Source organism: Thalassophryne amazonica, chromosome 22 (assembly GCF_902500255.1).
Source record: "Thalassophryne amazonica chromosome 22, fThaAma1.1, whole genome shotgun sequence".
NCBI classification, from domain to species: Eukaryota; Metazoa; Chordata; class Actinopteri; order Batrachoidiformes; family Batrachoididae; genus Thalassophryne; species Thalassophryne amazonica.
The window spans coordinates 33,453,413-33,478,369 of record NC_047124.1 but is presented as its reverse complement, the minus strand read 5'-3'; positions in this window follow the sequence as shown (position 1 = coordinate 33,478,369).

Sequence of the window (24,957 nt, the reverse complement as noted above, 5' to 3'; positions counted from 1 at the left end):
CACACCTGTCCCAAAGCCACTGAACATTCCACACAGACAACAGAGTCAGCACTCTCCTGCTCATGCCAGCCCCCCACCTATGGTTGATTTTGCCACATTTCTTGCACGCAGTGAATTAGTGACTACTGGTCTCATAAAATTTGATGGCACACCAGATAACTTCAGGGAGCAGCAGTCATCATTCTTTAATGCAGCGCAGGGCTTCTGGCTGACATAGAGTGAAGAATTGGACCTTCTCATGAAGGATCTGCACTGTTCATTTCACAGACCCCAGAGCTGCCCTACAACTGTCCTGAGACAGAATACAGGAATGCTATGGCACACCAGAAATAGTAGAAAATGCCTTGTTCAAAAGACTTGATAGCTTCCCTCATCTGCCTGCCAGAGACAATACAAAACTGAGAGAGTTCAGTGATCTTCTCATGGAGCTGTTGGCAGCCAAAATGATGGGTATTTTCCTGGCCTAGCTACTTTGACACTCCTCGTGGGATTAAAGCCCTAAGTGGAGAAGTTGCCTTCAGGTCTACAGGAAAACTGGCTCCACACTGGCTCAAGTACAAGGAACAGCACAGAACAACTTTCGCCCCTTTGCATTTTTTTTGTGGACTTTGTCTGTGGCCAGGCCAAGGCCCGAAATTACCCAAATTCCATGTTGTTAAGCAACAGCCAGCCTTAGAGCAAAGGTGAAAGACCTCTAGCAAAGTGTAGTGAAGTCAAGACTGCTACAGCTGTGCACAAGACAGATGTTTCTGCCACCATTGACTCAGGCTCCACAGCCACTACAGACAGTGACCCAGCTCGATACTGCCCCGTGCACAGAAAAGCTCATCCCTTGGAAAAGTGCAGGTCATTCAGAATGAAAACACTGCAAGAACATAAAACCATCTTAAAGGATCATAAACGCTGTTTCAGGTGTTGCCTCCCTGAACCACCTTGCTAAGGACTGTCCAGCAACAGTGAAATGTGATGGGTGCGACAGTCAAAGACTCTGCTCTGCAATGCTCCCAGATAGATCTATGCTTCCCCCTCCATCGCCCACTCTACAAGCGCACACATTGACACAAAGCAGTTAAACACTCCTAGTGACATCACGGTGTACTAAAGTCTGCAGCCAGGGCAGCCTCCCATGCTCTTGCTCAAAGGTGCACGTCTTCCCCCAGGCTCAGCCAGAATGCTCCATCAGGATGTACATCATACTCGACGATCAGCATAACCGCTCTTTGGCCCGCTCTGAATTTTTCGAAGCAGTCCGTCACCGTATCTGAAAAGATCTCTGCTGCCACCACAGAGATGACAGGAAGAAAGGCTGCAGGCTTCCAGATCAAAGCAGTGAATGGAGGCGTGAGCCTGGACCTTCCACCTCTCATTGAGTGCAATTAAATAATGACCAACAAATTTGAAATTCCAACTCCAGAGGTAGCCCTCACACACTTCAAATTCAGACACATCGCTCTGCACATTCCCAAGCTGGATCCTGATGCTGAGATGATGATCCTGCTTGAGAGAGACATGATACGTGTGCAAGAAGGTGAGACAGCAGGTCAGTGGTCCCCAGAACACACCCTTTGTTCAGCATCTAGATCTTGGCTGGGTGATTATAGTTGAAGTGTGCCTTGACATATGCTCATAAACCAATCCTTAGCATCTTCAGAACACACGTTCTCCAGAACGGACATCCGTCACTCTTCACTCTTTTGCCACAACAGCATTCACGTGAAAGAGAAACCAGGCTATGGTGGGAGCTCAGGTCTAGCCACTCAACACATACGCAAAGCCTATGCTAGCTGAGGAACAGCTTGGGTTGACTTTCTCCAGCCAGAGTCGGCGACAGAACAGATCTAATCGGCGGGCATACAATAATGTGGGGGGGGGGGGGGGGGGGCACAAACTGATGTTCAGGAACATGATGTAAATGCATTACAGCTGAGGACACAGCCGCAGCCGCATTCCCTTTCCGCTGTGTATTTCTGACTGTGTTGGGTTTGGGTGTGTACTGGGTGATTGATGAGTGTAAGAATCACAGCTCGCCTCAACGTTGTGCTGAAATCATTGAAATCTTTAAATGTCAAAATAAATGTTCATATAATTAAGTCCGCAGTGTATTCTCAAGGTCGGCATCCAGGCAGATTAACCTTGAGGGGCGGAGTTTCTCAGTGAAAATATCGCCAAATTCAATAAAATACATGTAAATTGGTCACCTTTCACATGGGTCCGACTCATCAATAAAGTCGATTAATGTCCAACAGTTCATTTTAGGTCAGCTTGGTGTATAAGTATCATCGTTCCAGGCAGTGATAGTTGTCATCTGGCCATTAGAAGCAAGTTAGACAATAATAAACAGCTGATTTCAGTAAAAGAGCACACAGCCTGAGCGTGATTTCACCGAGGGGTCAGTCATGGAAATTTGAATTCTTGCCTTCCAATTGGTTACTTTGCGAAGTGACCTAGTGCAAACCTTGAGAATATGTGAGTTTGTTTTGGGAAAAGTGACAATGCTGATATTTCTTCTTTTAAAAAAGTGGCAAAAAAGGTGTGTGGCACGTGGTTGCTGTCCGTGGTGCTGAAAGCTGTCTCACAGAGAGACGAGAGAGGCTCAAACAATTCATTTCACACAGTTATTAACATAAACAGTTTGTGTTTGAGGCACTGTACATTTCTGATGCACTCAGTAAACTTTTTGTCTCTATTTTGACCCACCAGAACAGCACACTGCCTCCGAATTTACCTCTTTATGAATTCAAAGTAACTAAAAGTCCCAAAACTGGTTTGTCAGATCGGCCTCAGCTTTTGGATATGTTTTGTACAGACATGATGATGTGCATCCTTTATTATGAAAATTTGGGGGATTAATTGTCAAAACCTTATTTGAAGTCATTATCACTATTGGCACAAAACATCGTGGTCACTTGCCAGCTTCACAAGATCGTCGACAAAGATGAATCACTCTCTGCCAGATGCCTATCTTTAACGTGTTCACGGGAGGAGACGGAAAAAACAAACAACTATACCATGGTCAGTGAGAATTCCATGTCTAACTGGCATGCATTATTTTCGTGTATGAGCACACGTAGTTCGACGAGTTGAGTCACTGTAATATCACTCCACTCTGTCGTCACCATACCAACGCGCAAATCAGTTGGTGCAGATCAGCTATGTTTTGACAGGTGAATGACAGAAATGTGATAAAACATGGATTTCCAAGTGAATTTTAATATTTTTGGCCAAATAAAACATTTGAGGAATGGGAAGAGGAGGAGAGCAAACGAGAAGAACAGCAAGATTTAACATCGGACAAAGTGGACAAGATTGAAGACAGCAACAAAGAAAAGAACAGTTGCCAAGGATGAAAATATCTTGAGACTGACATAAAATAGTCCCAAATACTTACACGTTTTTATCAAGTTCTGTTAACTTAAATAAATATTTGTGTGTGCTCACTGTGTGGGATCATGGAAAAAGCAGATTAAACAACTTGAAGCCGTGCATTATACGGTTTGAATGCACTTTGTGGAGTAACACCACAACGTGTCATTTTGACCCGTGCATTTTTGACCCCGGTTATATTAGACAGTTGTCTTTTGGATTTTGCAATTGGGTTTTTTTAAATGGAAAAAATGGCATATTTTACAAAAGCACATTTATATGTAAACCAACACACATTTCACATTAACATGTTTGGTTGACTCATTCATTCTGTGTAAAAACAATCACTGTTAGCAGAGGCTCACTTTACCCATAATTCCTTTGGCATTTGTGTATTTGTTACAACACTTCAGAATTAGTGCATTATTTAAAATTAAAAGATGTGTGTTATATTTTATCTTTGTACAAATGACACAGTTGTCATTAATGTAGTTATTCTATCCAGAGTGATTTGATTTATAAATCAAACCATAAGTCAAAAACTGCTTATTTTCCAAGGAATAATAACTTTTTTTGTGACAACCTTGTGGCCAAGCTCCTTTTGCTGCAGAAGAGGTAAATTCTTAGTAAACAGGAGCTTCCAGCAGGCGCCACAGCGCACAAAGACAGAAGTGCTGATTCATTGTTTGGGTTTGTGACTGTGGTGTTTAAAGTCAATTTGAAAGTGATCGGTTAGCTGTAGCTTCCGATAAATTTTTGGGTGGTTTATCGGTTTTAGCTGTATAAAAGATAACTTTTCAGTGAGCTGATTAGCTGTTATCGAACCTACTTTTTGGTTAGCTGTGCCCACCACTGATGACAGTAGAGGCCCAGGTCAGCACCCAGGTCAAGTAAAAGTACTCTGTGGTGTTTATTGAAACCTGTAAAGACTAAATGTGCTTTAATTGTGCAGTTTTATTTATTTATTTATTTTGGTGTTTTAATGAATTCGTTATGTCTTTCTCGTCATGCGTTCAGGCTCAGGAACCATAGCTGAAGGTGTGCTGTACAAATATTGAGAGTTGATCCATTTGCCTCTGGTGAAGAGTGGCCTGGCTGAGCTCGACTGTATCAGAGTTTAGAAATCCTGTAACCTAGCAAAACTCAGTTCATGTAGATTTTCATATTCTTTTACAAAACACCATTAAAGGTGTCATGTGGGAAGTTTTTTTGTGTGTGTGTGTGTGTGTGTGCTTTTACAGTCACTATAGTTACATTCATGGCCCAATTGCCGATACCGTTCCAAAGGAGATGATTTATCATATTCATATTATGTTGGCTCTTTAATACAGTTGCGATGTCAGTCTCCATATGGGTCAGATATTGTAACGGTTTTATAATGTGTAATTCAGCTGTAACAGCCCATTCAGTGGCGTGTGGTGCGGCGCGGCTCTTGGGCTGCGCCCTCGGCCAGAAATGATCAAAAACCACAATAAACACTGCTTCTGCTTCAAATTTTTACCCGATGGGACACAGTCCACCACGTTCTAAGCTGTAGTCACTATGACAACGCCGTTTTAAACAAGTTTGAACATGATTGAAACAGTTAGCACTACACATACCTGTAAGTACCACATACTATCAACAATTTCAAGAATCAGGATGACATTTTGAACAGTTAAGAAATTGTAACTCAATTTCAAATCTCGTGCCAATGATGGCCGTAACTACCGCGTATATGAAGCTTGTTCAAGATTCACAAAAATGGATCAGGAAGTCACGATGATTCAAAACGTGCATGAATTTGATTCACGCACTTGCATGACCTGTGTCGTGCAGGAGAGTAAACTTGTCTTTAATGAGTGTAGACTGAACGTGAGAGGGGCGCCGTCGTGTGCAATTGCGCAAAGAGAAATTTGAAATGTTCAAAAAATCCTTCACGCTTAAATGTCGTGCTATGTGGAGCAATCTGCTCGCCAACACAACGTGCAGCTCGTCAAGTGGAGTAAAGAAGTAGTGAACAGAGTGAGTGATTTCGTCAGTGAATCGCATCAGAATCAGTGAATCGCAGCTCCCCTGAAGGATTATAACGTGATGTGAAATCTATCACAAACATACTTTTACAGCTGCAGACAAGAAGGAAAGAACATGCAACTATTTACCAAGCCATTACAATGTAAACATGACAAATAATTACCTTTTAGACGCCTCCAAATGCTTTCTCCAGCTCATTCAGTGCGAACGGCGCTGCTGTGATTCAGAAAGCAATTACAGCCATTTTCCACAGACAACTTGCAGAGAATATGATTAATCCGCTATGAAATAATGATTTTATATATGCAGCGTCCAGCGCAGAGTGCATGGCAGGTGGTGGAACAAAGCATGACGTCCAGCTGGGAACACAGTGGGTGGGATAGTCCTCCGACATGCGTGCATCAAAGTCAAGTGCAAGTGTCAGGGCACCTTTTACTATTCAGGATTAAATAGGAAGGAACAATGTCTTGTAGAATAGCCCATTAAACTGTAAAGACAGAAGACAGTATTTACTGCTGACACCCCCCGCAACTTCATTGTGGTGCCTCACTTGTCTCTTTGGATAAAAGCATCAGCTAAATGAAGATAATGCAGTGTTTTCACAACTATATGTGTTAATGTTTTACACAGGCAGGGGACATGGAAGTATGTCGCTTTTCTTTCTTCTTGTCCTCTTTTCATACGGCAAAATATCACAAGCTTTTAACTAACTTAAAAATCTTGAGGCACAAACATCCCAGAATTAAACACCACTGAAAGTAAGTCAGCTGTTCTTTCTGAGTGTTTGTTCTTTGTTGTACAAAAGCGCACTCAAAGATAGAAATAAAGTTTTCATTTTTGTCAGTAACTGTCCTGTGGGTGTTGAAATCTGCCCCCTGGATCACATTGTGACACCTGGGCAACAGGCATGGCCTGTTGGGACCTTGTGTGCCCACCATATTTGGTTGCTGTGCTAATCGTGAAGGCCCAACAGGAACCCCAAACATGAGATGGCTAATAGGGTTCTGGTGAAACAAGTCGTCCTCAGTGGCAGATCATCCAGTGCCAGTGAGGGCTGCAACAGGTCCTCAGACTGCGATCGTCTGGGATTTTCCAGCCATTCCACCAGGGTAAGGATGTGTCGAGGATCATGCGTTTGTCGGCGTGCAACGACATTCCCACATGAAACAGGTGTCACTAGATCTATTCAAGGGACTGTCTTCCTCACCACTGAGGGACTGCCACGGTGATTATTTGTCCTCTAAAATGTTCCCTACAAATTAGAAGGAGCGTTTGACTGTAGTCCGGGTTACAGAGCGGTCACGGTTACCTGAGTGAGTCACGTGTCTTTTTGAGGTGGGTGGTTCTGAGTTATATTGTGTGCAAAGTTGGATGACATTCCTGCCTGACTTTGGTTCAGCTCACCAACGTGCGGCTGCTGACGCTCGTCATGAAGAAATGGGCGGAGCCACAGAGAAACCATTGCAGCTCTGAGATGATTATATTCATTTTTTAAGAACTTATTGAAGGTCTGGATGTAGAATAGAGTTTTTTTTTTTCCCTCTTCACCGTGCGTTTAGCGCCCAGTGCACTGTACACTGACCTAATGTTTGCCCTCGTGGCAGTGAACTGATAATGTGGCTGTTTTGTTTATCTTCAACTTCAAAGTCCTTTATGATGATTGCTGTAGCTCAAATGCTTCCAAACAGCTGTGAACTTCAAAATAGTTTGTTCATAACAAGTGAATGATGAGCAGATTAAGGTGTTTAGTTTTGATTCACTTAAGTACTTTAATGTGCTAATTAACCCTTTTAATGCAAAACATTGATCAATATGACGTGTTTTCATGTCAGCTGTTGTCATACACGTGTGAGACAGGTGCTGTAGATGTCCTGGAGGGAGGAGAGGGAGACACCAACAATCTTCTCCACTGCTCTCACGATGTGTTGGAGGGTTTGGATATGAAGCTATCCAGGAGAACAGCTGACAGAATCAGTCATTTTGTTTTACTGGGACCAGATGCATATTACAAGATATAAAATGCTTTATTGTCACTATACAAGTACAGTGAGACAGTGTTTGGAGAACATCCAGCAGATCCCCAAGAACAATAAAAATGTAACAATAAAAATTAATAAAATAAAACAGTAGAATAAGTAGAATAGCATATAAAGTGTTGTACCGTGGTCACAGTGAACATTCTGGGTAACTGTACATTGGAAGGGTAAGGTACATACAGTATATAATTATATGCATATAAACAGTATAGTAACAATTTTAAGGGCGTACATACAGTGACAGGGTAAGGTGCAGGGTTACTGCACAGACATGATATTTCACAGGGGGGTGGTGTGGAGAGAGGTAGACTAGTATGTAGACAGTGCTGTGAGCTGGATTGAACATATTGAGATACAACAATGGAGACCAGTTCAGTCATGTGGTTCAGTTTGAAAGGGGAGTGGATGCTGTGTGTTCAGCAGTCTGATGGCTGTGGGATAAAAAAAGTGTTCTTCAGCCTGGTTGTGTGTTCATACAGGATTCTTTAACACTTGACAAATCAAATCAAATCAAATCAATTTATTTATATAGCGCCAAATCACAACAAACAGTCGCCCCAAGGTGCTTTATATTGTAAGACAAAAGCTACACAATATATTGTAAGGCAAAAGCTATACAAGACTTCTGCTGTCTGAAAAGTTTGAATCCAGGGTTGGTAGGGTCTTGTGTGATGTTGCAATCTCAACACGGCAGCAGCAGAGATGGATTTTTTCCATTGTTGGAAGCTGAGTGCCAGAAATCCACTGAGCTGGTTGAACATCAGCAACAGACAGCATGATGTAGGTTGGCGTGTCTCATAAAACAAAACCTAGAACAACAAGAATATATTGTGTTTTATAGTTAGAAAAAAAAACATTCATTAAACAACAACAAAAATTCATAATGAAGGTATAGAACAAACAACATTAACACAAGATCACATTTGAAAACATGATGCTTTTTTAAGTTATTACAGTGGTACAGTGTTGCTATAACAGGGGCATGCTGGGAACATTTTTCAGCCCAGGAGTTTCATATCCAACCGGCCCACAAACCACCAGCACACAGGGATAATAAGAGTTCTGCTGTGGCATTTAAATCCAGCATTTATGTGCTGACTGTGAAAACTGGGTGACTTATAATAGAAAGTAAAAGTTAGTTAGTTAAAACAAGAATGGTATTGTTAACTCACCAGTCCCATACTGTAAGTAGCTGGAAGAGGTGGTACTACAAATGTTGATACAGCTGACATCCTGGCATCAACAGGCATGTAGCTGGCATTGCACTCATGCATGTAGCTCCAGCGACTGATGAAAATGTCCATGTTTTGGACCACAAGGTGGACACAGCAGAGGTAGTACCAATTCGAATGACTCCACAAATGTACACCGAACCATCAGAAGTACCACTACTTGTCAGACAGTAGTAGTAACGAGATTGTGAGTGCCACAACAACTACTGGGTCGCGCCTTTCTGTCGTCACTATGTACCTGACTGGAGCGTTTTCCTTGAAAATGACAACACTGACATCTGGTTTTATTTATTCTGCCCCGACATCATCTTGAAATTTGGAAAATATAGGACAGTTGATTATGAAAAATACACAAAATACAAGAAGTGTAACCATAAATATTTGTGTTTTACTTAAAATACTGAAAATAAATAGATATTGCTTTGTTGGAAAAAATATTACAAATTCTATACAGAACAATGGCACAAATAGAACATTTGTTCAAAAGTTACTTTGAGTAATACACACAAATTGAACTAAACATGGATGAAATCAAATCAACCATCATAGACAAATCCTAAGTGCAAATGAACAAACAAACAAATAAACGAACAAGCAGCCAGGTAACTACGGCAACAACGTGCGCCTGAGAAGTGCAAGTGGTATCTGCAATTTGTTTCTAACAATGTCATTGTCAGTTGGCATTAAGATGATTTTCTCAGAAGACATCATCATGAATGCTAAGTGCTCCTGATGAAGTTTGCTCCACAATCTGTTTTTGATCAATTTTAAGGTGGAGAAACTTCTTTCACAGGCCACCTGGGATTGAGAAGGTCAATAAAAACTTGTATGCCAGCCCAGTGACATGGTAGCAAATTTACTGACTCAGTACCAAGTACACACAAATCACACAGTTTCTGCAAGAAGCCCAAATCCTGCTCCCTATCTCTGTGTCTAACTCAGTTCCATCTGTGTCATTCTCAGTGCCTGCCCTTACAGTGTAACCCTATTGAAGACTTTTTCAGTCTGTCCCACCGAGCTGCAAGACTCACAACTCAGCCTGCAAAGTTTCACTGTTGCCCTTTTGTCAAAACTAATCAGGCATTTGCTTATCTGCTCGAAGGCTCCACTTGTCAGTCCATTAATTTGTATTTGATGAAAGTTTCTAGACTCTCGGCAGGCAAAATCTGAAGCCGGTTTACCATTAGCAGCAAATCTTTTTTCAATGCTTCCCGTCACAGTGTAACATTGTGAACATTTATCTCAAATGTAGCATCAGATGAGGCTACTGGCTCATCCTCCTCAAGTTCTCCAGGCATTCTTTTTCTTCTTCTGATACGCTTCTGTGGAAGCTCTGTTTACACCTCAAAGTCACAGTTTCCTCTTCAAACTTTTTGTTTGCCCAGTGCATAAAAACATCAGCTGCCCCTTTCACAGACTCAAAACCCCTGACACATTGCTTTAAACTCTCCTGTCCCCTCAACAAGCCTCTGAGATGACAAAATGTCCAACCCTTCGGTTTGTAAATATTTGGACAGTGGGGATGTATGCTGAAAAACACGAAGGAAAATTTGAGCAGTTAATATGATCTCAAATTTCAAAAGTGTTTCAATGAAGCCCTTTGCTTTAGCTCTCACTGTGCAAAACCTTTTCTAAGGTCAGCAGAAGGTCAACATACAGTCCATTTTGGGCACTACCACAGCTGCCAAAGACTTTGCTTAGAGCCTGATCCTTAGCCCACCATCTTGTTTCACCTGTTGGTATCAGCCTTCTGTGACACTTATCCTTGCAGACTTCCTCCAAGATTTGCATTCTTTATATGACTCCCTTAGAAAAAACTGCAATATAACAGGCTTTTAAGGTGGCAGTAATTAAACCATTACTTAAAAAGCCATCACTTGACCCAGCTATCTTAGCTAATTATAGACCAATCTCCAACCTTCCTTTTCTCTCAAAAATTCTTGAAAGGGTAGTTGTAAAACAGCTAACTGATCATCTGCAGAGGAATGGTCTATTTGAAGAGTTTCAGTCAGGTTTTAGAATTCATCATAGTACAGAAACAGCATTAGTGAAGGTTACAAATGATATTCTTATGGCCTCGGACAGTGGACTCATCTCTGTGCTCGTCCTGTTAGACCTCAGTGCTGCTTTTGATACTGTTGACCATAAAATTTTATTACAGAGATTAGAGCATGCCATAGGTATTAACGGCACTGCACTGCTGTGGTTTGAATCATATTTATCTAATAGATTACAATTTGTTCATGTAAATGGGGAATCTTCTTCTCAGACTAAGCTTAATTATGGAGTTCCACAAGGTTCTGTGCTAGGACCAATTTTATTCACTTTATACATGCTTCACTTAGGCACTATTATTAGACAGCATTGCTTAAATTTTCATTGTTACGCAGATGATACTCAGCTTTATCTATCCATGAAGCCAGAGGACACACACCAATTAGCTAAACTGCAGGAATGTCCTACAGACATAAAGACATGGATGACCTCTAATTTCCTGCTTTTAAACTCAGATAAAACTGAAGTTATTGTACTTGGCTCCACAAATCTTAGAAACATGGTGTCTAACCAAATCCTTACTCTGGATGGCATTACCCTGACCTCTAGTAATACTGTGAGAAATCTTGGAGTCATTTTTGATCAAGATATGTCCTTCAATGTGCATATTAAGAAACATGTAGGATTGCTTTTTGCATTTGCGCAATATCTGTAAAATTAGAAGGGTCTTGTCTCAGAGTGATGCTGAAAAACTAATTCATGCATTTATTTCCTCTAGGCTGGACTATTATAATTCATTATTATCAGGTTGTCCTAAAAGTTCCCTGAAAAGCCTTCAGTTAATTCAAAATGCTGCAGCTAGAGTACTGACGGGGACTAGAAGGAGAGAGCATATTCCACCCATATTGGCCTCTCTTCATTGGCTTCCTGTTAAATCTAGAATAGAATTTAAAATTCTTCTTCTTACTTATAAGGTTTTGAATAATCAGGTCCTGTTGTGAAAGTGTCGTGACACGGACCCACAACAGGGGGCGTTAATGAACGGACAATGGATAAGCCAAAAGTAACAATTTAATGTTGTGAATCGCACAACGACGTACAGACAATAACAATATGGTGGACTGTCAATTATACACAAAGTGACGTGTGGGCAGGCGCGACGATAGAAGACACACAGCTTCCACCACCAACGGAGCTGAAGAACACCGGAGCCGCCAAGCCCTGCGCCCCAGGTGGCCGCTGTCTTCAGCAGTCAGACCCGGTACTGCTGGCAGAGAACAGAGACAGTCCTGATGAGTGTGAGTTCGCACACTCAGTAATCCCACAGTCTGTATACAGTTAGGAGGGAGCACCTCCACCTCCAATCACACACTCGTGCAGCTCCTGGCTAACCACTTATCTGGTTGGGGTGTGAAGCGAAGCCGTCACTGATCACACCAAACGCCAATCCCACAGATAAGGCAACACCCACAGGAAAACGGCTTCAAAGAAGATCAGACTATTAGTCAGTGTTAAGTACAGCAGAGAATATCACCTGAATGGTAGCTGATTTCTCGGCGAGGAGGTGGAGTTGCAGTCCGGCCTTTATGATGATGGTAATGAGATGAATGAGTGACAGCTGGTGCTGATGATGAGTGACAGCTGTCACTCCCAGTGGCTCCGGCGCCCTCGTGCTTGAAGCCCGCACTCCAAGCAGGGCGCCATCTGGTGGTGGTGGGCCAGCAGTACCTCCTCTTCAGTGGCCCACACAACAGGTCCATCTTATCTTAGGGACCTCATAGTACCATATCACACCAATAGAGCGCTTCGCTCTCAGACTGCAGACTGTAGTTCATAGGGTTTGTAAGAGTAGAATGGGAGGCAGAGCCTTCAGCTTTCAGGCTCTTCTCCTGTGGAACCAGCTCCCAATTCGGATCAGGGAGACAGACACCATCTCTACTTTTAAGATTAGGCTTAAAACTTTCCTTTTTGCTAAAGCTTATACTTAGGGCTGGATCGGGTGACCCTGAAGTATCCCTTAGTTATGCTGCTATAGACTTAGACTGCTGGGGGGTTCCCATGATGCACTGAGTGTTTCTTTCTCTTTTTGCTCTGTATGCACCACTCTGCATTTAATCATTAATGATTGATCTCTGCTCTCCTCCACAGCATGTCTTTTTCCTGATTCTCTCCCTCAGCCCCAACCAGTCCCAGCAGAAGACTGCCCCCCCCGAGCCTGGTTCTGCTGGAGGTTTCTTCCTGTTAAAAGGGAGTTTTTCCTTCCCACTGTCGCCAAGTGCTTGCTCACAGGAGGTTGTTTTGACCGTTGGGGTTTTTCTGTAGTTATTGTATGGCTTTTGCCTTACAGTATAAAGCGCCTTGCGGCAACTGTTTTTTGTGATTTGGCGCTATATAAATAAAATTGATTTGATTTGAATAAAACAATATACAGTTTATTAATCAGTACTGCAATGTGAATTACTTAAATAGCGCGTGGTCTATGCACAGCATCTTAGCATATATTAATTAGCCTGTTATCCCCGGCTCTATTTATCATTTCCATCTTTGCTCTGTCTTCTGTGAGCTTTGCACACTTGGCAGCATCTTCCTCCAAAGCTTTACTTTTTCTTAATCCAGCTTTTTCAGCTCCACCTGGCTTTTTATGTCCATCTTTTCACTCACAGGCCTCTCCTCCTATATTTGCTAGTAGCTCAAGTCCCATCTGGTCGCACAGTGCTTGATTGGACTGAACTAACTGTAATGAATGCATAGGGGTGTTAAACGTGTAATGGTAGGTCCCTACCTTAGGCTTTAGAAAAGATAACAGTGTTGCAAAAGAAGCAGTCTTAAGTTATTTTCTTGTGAATTTTCATGATTGTAAAACATTTATAACACTTAATGTCTTCTCTTTAAGCTACAGCAGCCCAAGTGTCTTGATGTGTAGCCTAACAGTTGATGGTGGTCATATATGTATTCATATATTAACACTCCCTCACAGCGGCCCCAGGTTGGACCAGCCCACCGGGAAAACTCCCGACTCTCCCGATTACCCAGCACGCCAGCCATCACGGGGGGCTGGAGTCTATGCCAGCAGTCATAGATCACGAGGCGGGGTACAGGACAGGACGCCAGTCTGTCACAGGGCCACAAACAGACAAACAAACACTCACACCCACTCCACTCCCACGGACAATTTAAAGATTCCAAACCACCTAACCCGCATGTCTTTGGATATGGGAGGAAACTGGAGCACCTGGAGGAAACCCACGCAAACACGGGGAGAACATGCAAACTCCACACAGAAAGGCCACAGGCGGGAATTGAACCAATGACCTTCTCTCTGTGAAGCAACAGTGTTAACCACCAAGCCACCCTGCTGCCCTGATTTTGCAACTCTTTACATTTAAATCACATTTTCTCAAAAAAAAAAAAAAAATACATTTACATTTTCACACTGCTCTCCAACATTTACTTACTTGCAAAAATATGTTTCATGAAAGGTAATTCTTGTGTTTTTGTACATGTCATCAGCACATAGGACTTTGTACTGAGGAGTTTCAGTTTAAAGTCCATTTAAGGTGCAGTTCAGCTCATGCAGACATTTTGTTTTCACTTACAGTTCTCACTGTACGTGTGATAAAGAGGCTGTGGAGGTTTACCTCAGAGGTTCTTCTCACAAACTCAGTCTTTTTCTTCCACTTTTGTCCAAGAGTTTTCATCTCTTCTGTTGCCCGCTGATGATCAGGTCAGTATTTGACTTTTGGCTGATTTCATAAAGTTTTAAATGTTATTGTTTGTTTCCTGGAGGAATCACCTCCAGACTTAAGCAACAACTACATCAGACAATGAACCTGCTTCAAGCCCACATGTTGGAATCCATGAACATCTGTTGATGCATCAGTAAGGACATAAACCTTTACAGTGTAAATTCATGGATCCACTGTGGTGACTCTGAATGAATCACAAGAATCTACAATAAATTAATAATGGACTAGATTGTGTGAAATTAACATTCAGTGTATGTTTCAGTGTGGATCATTGTTAGATATATTAAACCAGGTATGTTGTGTAAAAGTGGGATTTTTCATCCTCCAATAATCAGTCAACTTCATCTCACAACTGAACCAGGAATAATTTCATGACAGTTATAAAATGCACAGAAACAGTCAGGATGCAGAGGAATCGTTATCACAGGTTTGGGACAATAACCCTCATAAACCTTTGATGAAGCAGTTAAACACTAAATGTTATCAGCACGTTGGACTTTGTACTGAGGAGCTTCAGCTTAAAGTCCATTTAAGGTGCGGTTCAGCTGATGCAGACGTTTGTGTCACTTACAGTTCTGTGAGTGTAAAGAGGCTGTGGAGGTTTACTTCAGAGGTTCTTCTGACAAACTCAATCTTGTTCTTCCACCTTTGTCTGTGTGTTTTCATCTCTTCTGTTGTCTGCTGATGATCAGGTCAGTATTTGACTTTTGTCTGATTTCATGAAGTTTTAAATGTTCTGTGTTTCCTGGAGGAATGGCCTCCATCTCTCCGTCATAGGAATGGGGTTGTTCTTATGGATCCTGGTGTGAGGGTGGAAAAGGTTCTGTTGGCTGTTGACCAGCAGATTGCACATGGTTATTTACTGGATGAATGAGACAGTGATGGAGGTTGTTCAGGAACACAGACACACACTGTCTGTCCAATCAAATCGCTCATCTGGTGTCCCTCTACTTGTTTCTGTCCAGCTTTTGCTGGTTACTCTGGAGGTTTACTTGTGTCTTTAAAATGAAATTCTCAAACTCTGGATGTGTCCAAAGAGTGAAGCAGAGTGACTGTTTTTACAGCTGAGGTCACAGCAGATGTTTTTCACCTACAAACACCTATTTGATTATCCTTAGTCTCATCGACTGATCTGGACTGAAAATCTGAATTGTGCTCTGAAAGTGTAAAATGCAGATACTTCCTGTAAGACGTATGTCTGAGTGATTTACAACATTTTCAAAAGAATCTCCATTGATAAGAACTGAAAGCTGATTGGCTATTAGACTATAAGATAACTGCTTCCCGAGCTGATGGTGGTACCATTTACAGCTGAAACTTTATAATTGTCCAGGTCTCCCTTGCAAAAGAGATCTTGTATCAGTGGGACTAACCTGGTTAAATTAAATTCTGTGCTTGTTTTTGTTCTCGATCAATATCTCCATTTAGACATAATTGATATTTGTCAGAATTTGTCATGTTTGATGTTTGGTCATTTCCCTTTAATGTCTTTTATACCTTGTTAGCCTGGAAAAAGTGGTTGTTTTTGTCCAGTTCTGCTGTGTCTTCTGGGGTTACCTTCAGTTTTTGTAAACTTCACAGTTTGCTGTCCATGTAGATTGTCTCTTCGTCTGCATCCACAGAAATTGGGTCTTTCTTGCTTTGTCTGTGTTGCATTTTGTGATCATTGTGATGAATATTTGACCTCTTTAGCTTCTTTCCTTGTTTGAGTCATACAGTTTTATCATTTCTGTTCACAAATCTCACATTATAACCAGCTGATCAGTCCTGTTTTTTGTGGCAGTGGGTGACATGTCTCCATGCTGCTCCACAGAAAGAGACTCCTGCTTGTCGGCTCCCACACCGCTCGTTCTCATCACAGCACTGGCAGAAGTCCAAGGTTTTGTCTCCAGTCCACTGATTACATTGGAATTCATCCTTGTGTGTTGTTCCAAACCAGCCAGTTGATTCTCCAGATAGATGATTCTCTTCTGCATTCTGCTGTTTCAGTGCCTTGACTTCAAATACTAAGTCCAGTGTTGGTTTGTGTTGTAGTCTGACTGCTAGAACCTCCTCTGTCAGGAAGTCAAGTGACATTTTGATTTCATTGATGTCCTCAGTGGTGGGGCTCATTACAAAATGCATGTTCAACTCCCCGTGACCTTTCATTGAAGAAACCAGTTGAAGATGAGTGGATGAGTGTGTGTAACTTAAGGTGACCAAACGTCCTGTTTTCCTAGAACATGTCCTGTCCTGGCTTTCCTGGAGTTTTGAAAGTGATGATGTCCTGGTTTTCTTTGTTTTTCATCTTTGAGTAAACTTCAAGTATCATTTGAGTATCTCATTGCTGGGCCGAGTATCCTGGTTTTTGGTAATCAAAATATGGTCATCCTAGTGTAACTCATCCGTCCACTTTCATCAAATATAGTTGATAGCAGGCAAGACCCAAGCTGTTGCTGGCACTGGCTCGGTATAGAGGCTAGCTACAAAGACTCAAACTGTTGGTGGTCATGGCTAGCTGTAGCTAGTTGTGGAGGTTCAAGCTGTTGGTCGTCGTGGCTAACTAGAACAGTTGATTTCACAACAGCAATGAAAAGCTACAGTTAAAATCACTTCATGTTGTGTTTTGACGGTTTTAAGCAAAAAAAAAAAAAAAAATTAAACAAATGCAGGTCTGTCACCAGATTTTTAATGACAAAATTATGACAAGACACACTTTAGGGCCCCTTCACATACAGCACGATTGAGTCAGGATGGGGCACGAAGGAGGAGTCAAATGGCACTTGTTGGAAATCGGAGAAGCACTCGAACACCTCATACAGCAGTCACAACATTCATTCGGGGACGACACATGCACTCTATATTCACGTGTCGCTCATGCTGGAAACCCATTCGAACGGCGGGCATGATGAGGTCACACTGCAATCTGATCGTATTTGGAGCATTTGAACAGCATGTCGTACGCAGGTTGGACATATCCTGCCGTGGCAGAGCAGCTGTACAAAACAATCATCCATGTCAAACTGTGGCTGATTGACACCATCGACCCAACAGTCACACCAGTGGCTGAAAGTCATTGAATGCCGGATGAATGGTCATTCAATCCAGTCTCTGCTGGAGTCGGCTGGAGTCCAGGTGCCAGCCAGAAATATCCAACACCACTCGTGGGGGCTTAAAAAAGGCGGGGCGATTCATGCAGCCCACATGAAAATAAAGAGCAGGCAAACTACTTTTGAATTTGCTGTGCAAATAGCTGCACATTTTCTAAGTGCCGCACTAGTGTGTTGTTACCAAGCAACACAGATGGCGTGTGAGTGCACGGTGCCCCCCACCACCACAAGCCTATGAAGGTGCGGCTGAGGTTGTGAAGGCTCGGACGGTGGCTGAAGTGCAGTGTGATCACTGTCAGTGCGCATAGCTGGATGGCTGTCACGTCCATGATAGTTCAGCTGACAGCTGTGGAACACCACAGTATGTCCCAATCCCACACCTCAACAGAAATGTAAAGAAAAACCCAGACCTCCTGTGTGTCACAGCGCCAGCCGACTGGACAGCTATGTGATGTGATGTGTGATTGCTGATGTTCACAGCACAGGCGCGCCCACGAGGCAATCAGACGATGCCAACGCACACGGGTGCACCAAAAGCCTCAGATGATCACATGCGTGTTCACCAAGGTGAGCCATGTTACACTTGATCACTGTGTCACCGCTACTTCTTCACAACATGCCACCACCATGCACATGTATCTGTGGGCTCAGCCAAATCCGGAGAAAATAAGAATGTTATCTAAATACATGAAGACAGATTTGTTGTAGCCCGTAGCACATCGTTGACAAAATTTTGGAAGACAGCTGGTGCAATTGAGAGGCCAAAAGGCATAACTAAATATTCGTAGTGTCCGGATGGTGTGTTAAATGCCGTCTTTCACTCGTCCCCTTGTCTGATTCTAACCAGATGATATGCGTTACGCAAGTCGAGTTTAGTAAAGACCATGGCTCCCTCCAATAATTCAAATGCAGATGAGATCAGAGGTAGCGGATAACGGTTTTTCACCGTGACATCATTAAGCCCACGATAATCAATACAAGGACGTAGCGACTTCTCTTTCTTTTCGACGAAAAAAAATTCTGCCCCAGCAGGTGAGGATGACGGACGAATTAACCCTGCTTCCAGGGACTCCCGTATGTAGTCAGACATCGCGAGGCGTTCAGGTCCCGACAGAGAATAGAGCTTTCCTCGGGGCAGACTAGCTCCTGGGAGAAGCTCGATGGCACAATCGTAATTGCGATGAGGAGGTAACGATTTGGCCTTAGATTTATTGAATACGACAGCTAGGTCGTGATAGCAATCTGGAACCCCAGCGAGATCCGGATTTGTACCCGGTAGCGCAGACTCGGGTCGTGATAAACATGAATAATTACAGGTGGGGTTCCAAGACATGATTTCACCTTAACCCAATCAAAATTCAGGCCATGTCGTTGTAGCCAGGGGTGTCCCAAGATTAGCGAGTGAGTCATATATTCAACACATGGAAGCTGATTGATTCTGAATGCGTGTGAGACATTAATAATTTGACAGGCTGTGTGCGATGTGTGATCTGTCCCAGGACGTGACCTTCCACCGCACGTACCACCAGAGGGCGCGAGATCTTAAACATTTTCAGGTTGAGGTTCCTGGCAAGAGAGGACAGAATCAGGTTGGCATCAGAACCAGAATCAATGAAAGCTGAAACAGTAATGGATGTGTGGTCAGACGTTAATTTGGCTGGGATTATTTTCTGAGATGAAACAGGGACAATTGAATGTTGACTCACCCGCAAATGCGCTTGATCACACGGTGGCCCCTGGCCTGACAATCTGCTATTTGATGTCCAGTATGTCCACAATAGAAGCAGAGCCCGCCCACTCGGCGGCGCTGTCGCTCGACTGTGGTTAGGCGCATGCGCCCGAGCTGCATTGGTTCCTCGGTGCCCGGTTGGGACGGCTCTGGTCGGCCCTGGGTGGAGGAGGGGAGCTCCGGTGGTATGCTTGGAAGAGCGGTGGCTGAGTCTGACTTAGCCTGGAGATCGAGCCTGGACATCAGTTGACTCATCTGGTCGCTGATAGCAGTCATAAAGGGTTCTTGACGGGTGAGGAGTTCGCTGAAACCGGTGTTTAGCGTGTCAAGATTATCCTGTTGTTGTGCTAGCTGCAGGCTGTGGTGGCGCACAGCTAGTTTAAATGGATCTGAGCCTGCTGCCTCCATCGGTGGCCAGTTTGTTTAGACAGGAAGGTGTGGTTGGAGGCAAATGCAAGGCACAGAGTCCGGGCTGCAGTTGAAAAGAGGCTTTAATGAAAGGGCAAGCAAGGGTCGGTACACAGAAAGGCAGTCCAGAACACACAGCAGATGTACCAGGATAATCAGGCTAGTCGGAGTCGGCAGAAACAGGCAGGTGGTCGAGATTACACAGAAGCAGGCAAAACTGGAAAATGCAAACATGAAGGCTGGGATGATGGCACAAGGCGTAACAAACTGGCAAACCTGCAACACGACGGTGAGCTAATAAAGCCCCAGGTGACAATCAGCAGATCACGACGGGTGTGCAAAACAAGAGAGAGAAAAAGAGATACAGACAGACCCCAACACCAACATCCCACACGAGCAGAAAAGGAATACAAAAGCAAACAGAGAATAGAAACAAACCAAAAAAACCCAGCAACAAACCAGAAAAACCCTCAGGCCCTGACACCCTCCAGTCCTTGCTTCACCTCATCACCCTCCAGTCCCTATTGCCCCTTGTCTCCGTCCTTCTTATCATCATAAAATATTTTGTGCGTGCACCCACCCATCCACCCCTCCACACACACATACAGAGAAAGACACAGAGAGAGAGAGCAGAATCCATCATGCTGTTCTTTTTATGAAAGATACTGGATGCTACACACAAAAAGTATTTGTCCAGAAAAGAAACCATGTTCATAAAAAAAATTTATTTGTACACACACAGACACACACACACACAAACACACACACACACACACACACACACACACACACACACACACACACACACACACACACACATGTACGGTGTGAGGAGCCACCATTTCACAGAAAGAAAGAGAGGAGAAATAACGTCTCTCCACCTCCTTTCCCTCCAGGCTTTCATTCACATCCTCTCCCTCCAGTCCTTCCTTCACCTCCTCTCCCTCTAGTCCCTCCTTCACCTCTTCTCCCTCCAGTCCCTCCTACACCTTCTCTCCCACCTGTGGCTCCTCCACCTCCTCTCCATCCAATCCCTCCTACACCTATTCACCCTCCAGTCTGTCCTCCACCTCCTCTCACTCGTGTCTTTCCTATTCCTCATCTCCTCAAGTCCCTCCTTTACCTAATCCCTCCAGTCCCTCCTTCACTCATGTCCCTCCAGTCCCTCCTTCACCTCATGTCCCTCCATTCCCCAATTCACCTCCTCTCCTTCCATTCCCTCCAACACCTCCTCTCCCTCCAGTCACTCCTTCAAGTCCTCTCCTTCCAGTCCCTCCTGCAACTCATCTCCATCTAGTTTCTCTCCACCTCCTCTCCCTCCCATCACTCCACCAACTGCTCTCCCTCCAGGCCCTACTTCACCTCCTCTCCTCCCATCGCTCATCCACCTGCTCTCCTCCAGTCCTCCTTCACCTCCTCTCCCTCCAGTCCCTCCTATATCCTTCCTACAAGTCCCTCCTGCACATGATCTCCCTCCACTCTCCCCTTCACTTCATCTTCCTCCATTCTTCTCCATCTCCTCTCCCTCTCGTCCTTCCGATACCTCATCTCCTTCAGTCCCTCCTTCACCACCTCTCCTCCTTCACATCATCTCTTCCAGTATCTCTTACACCTCATCTTCATCCAGACCGTACTTCATCCTCTCCACTCCTTCACCTCCTCTCCCTCCAGTCCCTCCTGTTCCTCAACTTCCTCGTCTCTCCTCCACCTCCTCTCCCTCCAGTTCTTCCTTCACCTCATCTCCTTCCCATCGCTCCTCCACCTCCGCACACTCCCGTCCCTCCTCCTCCTGCTCTCCCTCCAGTTCCTACTTCACCTCCTCACCCTCTGATCCTGCCACACAAAAATATTAAACTACGAAAGAAACCATTTGCTTGTTCTCATCACATCAAATCAAATCAATTTTACTTATATAGCGCCGAATCACAATAAACAGTTGCCCCAAGGCGCTTTATATTGTAAGGCAAAAGCAATACAATAATTACAGAAAAACCCCAACGGTCAAAGCGACCCCCTGTGAGCAAGCATTTGGTGACAGTGGGAAGGAAAAAGGAAAAAACATAAAATCATCAACATAAAATATTTTGCATGTGCACACACACACACACACACACACACACACACACACACACACACACACACACACACACACACACACACACACACACACACACACACACACACACACAGTAAGAGAGTGGGAGAGAAAGAGATGAGAAACCATGTTGTTTTTTTATGAAAAATGCTGGATGCAATGATACCACAAAAATATTAGACCAGAAAAGAAACCATTTGCCTGTTCTCATTATCATAAAATTTATTTGTACACACACGCACACGCAACGCCTGAGGAGAAACCATTTTATTGTCATCTTAACACACAAAGAGAGAGAGGAGAAACGCCGTCCTCCATCACCTCCTCTGTCTCCAGTCCCTTCTTCACCTCCTATTCCTCCTTCACCTCATCTCCTTCAAGTCCCGCCTTCACCTCCTTTCCGTCCATGACCTCCTTCCCATTGTCTCCCTCCTTCACCTCCTCTCCATTTCTGCACTTCAGCTCCCGCCAGTCTCTCCTTCACCTCCTCTCCCTGCGAGCCATCCATCCCCTCCTCTGCCTCCAGTCTCTCCTTCACCTGTACACCCTCCATCCCTCCCACACCTCATCTCCCTCCAATTTCTCATTCACGGCCTCTACCTCCAGTCCCTTCTTCACCTCCACTCCCTCCAGTGTCTCCTGTCCCTTGTTTCCCTCCATCACCTCATCTCCCTCCAGTCACTATAAATCACGTTGTGCATGCACACCCCCCCCCCCCACACACCCACACACACAGAAAGAGAGGGAGAAAAAGAGATGAGAAACCATGTTGCTGTTCTTTTTATGAAAAATGCTGGAAACAATACCACAAAAATATTAGACCAGAAAAGAAACCATTTGCCTGTTCTCATTATCATACAATATTTGTACACATACGCAGGTACGCACGCACACACTCATGTATAGCATGAGGAGAAACCATTTGATTGTCTTGTTAACCCACACAAAGAGAGAGAGGGGAAACCCCATCCTCCTTCACCTCCTCTGTCACCAGTCCCTCCTTCACCTCTTCTTCCTCCTTCACCTCCATCAATCGTCAATCAATCAATCAATCAATCAATTTTTTTTTTATATAGCGCCAAATCACAACAAACAGTTGCCCCAAGGCGCTTTATATTGTAAGGCAAGGCCATACAATAATGATGTAAAACCCCAACGGTCAAAACGACCCCCTGTGAGCAAGCACTTGGCTACAGTGGGAAGGAAAAACTCCCTTTTAACAGGAAGAAACCTCCAGCAGAACCAGGCTCAGGGAGGGGCAGTCTTCTGCTGGGACTGGTTGGGGCTGAGGGAGAGAACCAGGAAAAAGACATGCTGTGGAGGGGAGCAGAGATCGATCACTAATGATTAAATGCAGAGTGGTGCATACAGAGCAAAAAGAGAAAGAAACAGTGCATCATGGGAACCCCCAGCAGTCTACGTCTATAGCAGCATAACTAAGGGATGGTTCAGGGTCACCTGATCCAGCCCTAACTATAAGCTTTAGCAAAAAGGAAAGTTTTAAGCCTAATCTTAAAAGTAGAGAGGGTGTCTGTCTCCCTGATCTGAATTGGGAGCTGGTTCCACAGGAGAGGAGCCTGAAAGCTGAAGGCTCTGCCTCCCATTCTACTCTTACAAACCCTAGGAACTACAAGTAAGCCTGCAGTCTGAGAGCGAAGCGCTCTATTGGGGTGATATGGTACTACGAGGTCCCTAAGATAAGATGGGACCTGATTATTCAAAACCTTATAAGTAAGAAGAAGAATTTTAAATTCTATTTATTATTATCTAATCTAGATCTTTTTCAGCATCACTCTGAGACAAGACCTTTCTGATTTTAGAGATATTGCGTAAATGCAAAAAAGCAGTCCTACATATTTGTTTAATATGCGCTTTGAATGACATATCCTGATCAAAAATGACTCCAAGATTTCTCACAGTATTACTAGAGGTCAGGGTAATGCCATCCAGAGTAAGGATCTGGTTAGACACCATGTTTCTAAGATTTGTGGGGCCAAGACAATAACTTCAGTTTTATCTGAGTTTAAAAGCAGGAAATTAGAGGTCATCCATGTCTTTATGTCTGTAAGACAATCCTGCAGTTTAGCTAATTGGTGTGTGTCCTCTGGCTTCATGGATAGATAAAGCTGGGTATCATCTGCATAACAATGAAAATTTAAGCAATACCGTCTAATAATACTGCCTAAGGGAAGCATATATAAAGTGAATAAAATTGGTCCTAGCACAGAACCTTGTGGAACTCCATAATTAACTTTAGTCTGTGAAGAAGATTCCCCATTTACATGAACAAATTGTAATCTATTAGACAAATATGTCAAACCACCGCAGCGCAGTGCCTTTAATACCTATGGCATGCTCTAATCTCTGTAATAAAATTTTATGGTCAACAGTATCAAAAGCAGCACTGAGGTCTAACAGAACAAGCACAGAGATGAGTCCACTGTCCGAGGCCATAAGAAGATCATTTGTAACCTTCACTAATGCTGTTTCTGTACTATGATGAATTCTAAAACCTGACTGAAACTCTTCAAATAGACCATTCCTCTGCAGATGATCAGTTAGCTGTTTTACAACTACCCTTTCAAGAATTTTGAGAGAAAAGGAAGGTTGGAGATTGGCCTATAATTAGCTAAGATAGCTGGGTCAAGTGATGGCTTTTTAAGTAATGGTTTAATTACTGCCACCTTAAAAGCCTGTGGTACATAGCCAACTAACAAAGATAGATTGATCATATTTAAGATCGAAGCATTAAATAATGGTAGGGCTTCCTTGAGCAGCCTGGTAGGAATGGGGTCTAATAAACATGTTGATGGTTTGGATGAAGTAACTAATGAAAATAACTCAGACAGAACAATCGGAGAGAAAGAGTCTAACCAAATACCGGCATCACTGAAAGCAGCCAAAGATAACGATACGTCTTTGGGATGGTTATGAGTAATTTTTCTCTAATAGTTAAAATTTTGTTAGCAAAGAAAGTCATGAAGTCATTACTAGTTAAAGATAATGGAATACTCAGCTCAATAGAGCTCTGACTCTTTGTCAGCCTGGCTACAGTGCTGAAAAGAAACCTGGGGTGTTCTTATTTTCTTCAATTAGTGATGAGTAGAAAGATGTCCTAGCTTTACGGAGGGCTTTTTATAGAGCAACAGACTCTTTTTCCAGGCTAAGTGAAGATCTTCTAAATTAGTGAGACGCCATTTCCTCTCCAACTTACGGGTTATCTGCTTTAAGCTACGAGTTTGAGAGTTATA